This window comes from Elephantulus edwardii, unplaced genomic scaffold, assembly GCF_000299155.1.
Source record: "Elephantulus edwardii isolate Elephantulus edwardi_28Jun2011 unplaced genomic scaffold, EleEdw1.0 scaffold00172, whole genome shotgun sequence".
In the NCBI taxonomy this organism is placed as follows: domain Eukaryota; kingdom Metazoa; phylum Chordata; class Mammalia; order Macroscelidea; family Macroscelididae; genus Elephantulus; species Elephantulus edwardii.
In genome coordinates this window covers 3,884,973-3,889,695 of record NW_006399922.1, presented here as the reverse complement: position 1 = coordinate 3,889,695, position 4,723 = coordinate 3,884,973, and the positions used below count along the sequence as shown (strand labels likewise).

The following is a 4,723-nucleotide window of genomic DNA, read 5'->3' as shown; positions in this document are numbered from 1 at the left end:
ATTGCAAAAATGGACTCAAGTATAACAGAAATGTTGAGGTTGGCACAGTAAAGGGCAGGCTTCAGATTGACTATTCATAGTGTTGCTATGAATCATAGTTGATTTACCAACAAGTAACAGTGACAACACATGTATGTTAAAGTTGAATAAAGAAGACTGAAAACAATGATGAATTTGAATTGTGGTGTTGATGAAGAATATGGAATACACCACAAACTGCCAAAAGAGCAAATAAATGTCTTGGGAAAATTGCAATCAGAATGTACTGTAAAATCAAGGATGGTGAGACTTTATCTCACATAGTTTGGGCATGTTATCGGAAGGGTCTAGTCCTTGGAGAAATACATCATGCTTTATGAAAAAAGGGGTGAGTGAAAGAAAAGGAAACTTCTCAAAGATTGTAACATTGTCCACAATCATGAGTTTAAGTACAAAAAAAATTGTGAAGATGGGGCCGAATCAGGCAATACTTAATTTTTTTGTACATGGGGTGGGTATGGGTTGGAATCAACCTAACAGTAATAACAAATGGGAGATAGGCTACAGAAAATTCTTTCATATTTAGTAACTTTGCTGTCTCTTTTTTAATACTTGCTATGGTGTGTGCATATATTTGTAGTATATCAATATGATAAAATTAATTGATACCAAGCACGAGTACAACTAACAGTTTAGATATACTCTATCACTTTTTTGTAAATTTCAAAACCTTACAAAGACAGATGACAACGCATTCATTATCATTGCTTGTGCCACTGAGTACAAAATGCACTCAGTGAAATTTAAAACAATGGGCTACTATGAGTTATAGTTGACCTGATGCCATATAACAACAACAATAATATAATTTATTTTGATCTAAAAATGTTAACACCTCTGAAGAAAGAATAAATTGCTGGAGTTCGTGAATAATCACAGTAGTGTATTTCTGTGCATAAAACTACACACCTCGTTTTCTCATTTTGGAAAAATCACACTATTTCTTTTAAATAAACAAGTACTTCCATAACTTAATATTAAAATGTAATTCTCAGTAATGTTTATTCTTAGCAGGATTTTAATTGTTTTATGAAAAGAATTGTTCTCATTTAGAGTGCTATAGTTTCAGTTTCCTGTACTTGTAACAATTAATACATATCGAGATCTCTTGTGTTCTTAAGTCATCATAAATGAATGCATTATTTTAGGAATTGATTGGTTGTTTTTACAAGAATATCTTTCTGTGGTGACAAACTTAAAAGTTTAGGAATGTTTAACTTTTATTCTAATCATCTGACTTTAAAATTGCCATTCTTAATAAACTAGGATCTTAGGTGTTGTTATTGTGTGTGGTTGAGTTAGAACAGACTCAATGCTTTCCTTCCAGCAGGTTTTCAGAGGCAGTAAATTGCATGGAAAGAGACTGCCCATCCTTCTTCTTAAACTTGCTTATTAAGAGGAATTAGTAAAATGCTATCACATGCAAGCAAGATTCTGCTGAAGATTATCCAAAAACGACTGTAACAGCACATCAAAAGAGAACTACCAGAAGTGCAGGATGTGTTTAGACAGGATTGTGGTACTAGGGATATTGTAGCTAATGTTAGATGGATCTTGGCTGAAAGCAAGGGGTATCAGAAGAATGTCTATCTTTGTTTTACTGATTATGCAAGGGAATTTGACTGTGTGGATCATAATAAACTGTGGCTAACTCTGAAAAGAATGAGGATCCCAGAACACTTGACTGTGCTAATGGGAAACCTGTACTTGGACCAGGAGGCAGTAGTCAGAACAAAGCAAGCAACACTGTATGTTTCAAAATTGGGAAGAGTGTATGCCAGGGATGTATCCTATCTCCATACCTTTTCAATCTTTATGCAAGACAGACAATCCGGGAGGCTGGGCCCTATGAAGATGAATGTGGCATCAGGATTGGAGGAAGACTCATCAACAGTCTGCGTTATGCAGATGACACAACCCTGCTTGCTGAAACTGAGGAAGACGTGAAACACTTGCTGTGGCAGGTCAGGGACTACAGTCTTCAGTATAGATTGTGGCTCAATGTCAAGGAAACAAAGATTCTCACCAGTGGGCCAATTAGTAGCGTCATGATGTGTGGTGAAGAGATTAGATTGTTTATAGTTTTGGTTTGTAATAAAGCTAACATTAGAGTACTATGAAAAACTATACTCAAACAAATATGAAAATCTAGAGGAAATGGACAAATACTTAGAAAAACACAACCTACCTAAACTGGCACAAACCGAAATTGAACATCTGAACAGACCCATTACAAAAGAAGAAATTGAAAAAGTAATACAACAACTTCCAACCAAAAAAAGCCCTGGACCAGATGGTTTTACAAGTGAATTTTATGGTTTTGGTTTGCTTAGCCCAACAGTCCACACTCTTGGTACCAGCAGCCAAGAAATTAAAAGACATATTGCAATGGGAAAGTCTGCAGTTAGATATCTCTCTAAAGTATTGAAGTACAATGATGTCAGTCTGGAGACTAAGGTGAGCCTGATACATGCCATTGTCTTTGCAATCACTTGCTATGCATTAGAGAGCTGGACAATGACTAGGGATAATAGAAGGAGAATTGATGCTTTTGAACTGTGGTGTTGGAGAAGAGTATTGAATATACCATGGACTGCTAAGAAAATGAACAGGTTTGTTCTGGAGGGCGTGAAGCCGGAATGTTCCTTGGAGGCAAGGATTCTGAAGCTTCATCTGACATACTTTGGACATGTTGCAAGGAGGGACCAGTCCGTGGAGAAGGATGCCATGCTTGGGAGGGTGGAGGGACAGCGCAGGAGATGAAGACCCTGGATAAGATGGGTTGATTCAGTGACTGGGGTAATGGTAGTCGGTGTGTCGGAGATGGTGATTGGCACAGAATAGGACAGAGTTTAGGGCTATTGTACATAGGGTTGCTATGAGTCACAGGCGACTCGATGGTACATAACAACAACAACATGGTGAGAATAGCTTGAAAGAGGATTAAAGAAACAGAGACCTGTTAGAATCCCATTCTAATGCGCAGCAGGCCTTCTGCCGCCATTGCAGACATGGCTGCCCCACTGGGTGGCATGTTCTCCGGGCAGCCACCGGGGGCCCCTCAGGCCAGGCCGGGACTCTCGGGCCAGGTTTCGCTTCTTCAGGCCACGCCAGGGAATCCGAGGAGCTTGAGCAATACCTTGGTGGACGAACTGGAGTCCTCTTTCGAGGCCTGGTTTGCGTCTTCGGTGAGTCAGGACTATGTCAGCAGCACCAATCAGGAGGAAATTCGCACTGGCGTTGATCAGTGTATCCAGAAGTCTCTGGATATCGCAAGACAGAGTGTTTTTTCCTACAAAAAAGAGTACAATTATCTGTCCAGAAACCAGAGCAAGTTATCAAAGAGGAGCTGAGGAACGAGCTGCAGCAGAAAGATGCCCTGGTCCAGAAGCACCCGACCAAGCTGCGGTGTCTGGCACAGGTGCTGGACGACATCAGCACGCAGCACAAGAAGCCGGCTGAGCTCCCGCAGGGCTCTCTTGCCTACCTGGAGCAGGCCTTGGTCAGTATCCCGGCGCTGCTGAAGCAGCGCTGAGCGTGAAGCCCTGGGCGCACTGCCCTGAGCGTGCAGCCCCGAGAACGCAGCCAGAACCCCTTGGCCTCAGCGATGCCTCCTGCCTAACCCACCTGAGAATCACTGTGCAAACAAACTCCCATTCCCAGCTGCCTGGCCTCCTGTGAGAATCCAGGCCCAGGGCATGAGACGACTCGCGTTTCATGCTCCTGCACCCAAACTTTTTAAGAGTCGGCCTGACTCAGCTGCCCATGTGCAACAAAACCAAGCCCTGCCCAATACTGTGCCACCATAGTTTATAAGCTGTTTGTTTCTCAAGTACTTTGTAAAATGCCTGTAGTTTTGGTAAACTTGTAGATTATTCTTTTAGTTTTAGTCTAGTGTGATACCAGTTACAGGGGTTTGTGTGTGTGGATTGAGGGGGGTGTTTTTGGATATGGGGGTTGGTTTATTTTTGGCTCTCTAGTCTGTGATTTGTAATTTCTCAGTGTTTATTTCTCACGCTGTCAGATCCTTTTGTGTGATCCGAGGGAGAAAAGGATACTACTCTGGACATGAGGATGTTGGTAATAGGGACTCCACCTCAGCAATGCAGGGTGATATGTGAATCTGTGAGGTCCAGGCTTTGAACTACCTCAAGAAGAGGAAAATAACATTACAATGTCTATAACGTGCCCAGGTCCCCCGGGTGATGACACTGTGTACATATGTAGCAGGACTGTAATATCTTAGGTTAGCATAGTAGTAGGAGGATTCTAACAGCCTTCTAACACCCTAGGCTAGTGTAGTATTAAAAGGATTGTATAAAATAGTTGTCCTTTCGTTAGGGCTAAGTTTCTCCTCTGGTGTGGGGTTACTTTTTGGGGAATGGGGGGTGGTAGGAGAGGGGAGATGCCAGTGTGTGCTGATCCTGTCCTGGGTGAATCCCTGTGAGCCCCTGGCAGAGCCCATGCTCACGTTGCATGGCATTTGTGTTCAAGTGAGACTGAGGGGTTGACAGCAGCTGGGACGCCTTCTTAGTTTCATTCTGCTTTTGGAGCAGAGCCATTTGACATGAAGGAGGAAGGCTGCTGCTGACAACGGTCTTGGTTCCAGGGCCTGGCACCAACCCGGGGAAGGGACAGGCAGGAGGGTGGCCTTGGGCTCCCAGACCCTGATCGTGCCAACCCC

At 42.7% G+C, this 4,723-nt stretch overlaps 1 pseudogene; it reads left to right on the top strand.

Annotated features, from left to right (window-relative positions):
• The first annotated feature begins 3,050 nt into the window (after positions 1 to 3,050).
• Positions 3,051 to 3,574, top strand: LOC102867488 (annotated as a pseudogene).
• The last annotated feature ends 1,149 nt before the right edge of the window (positions 3,575 to 4,723 follow it).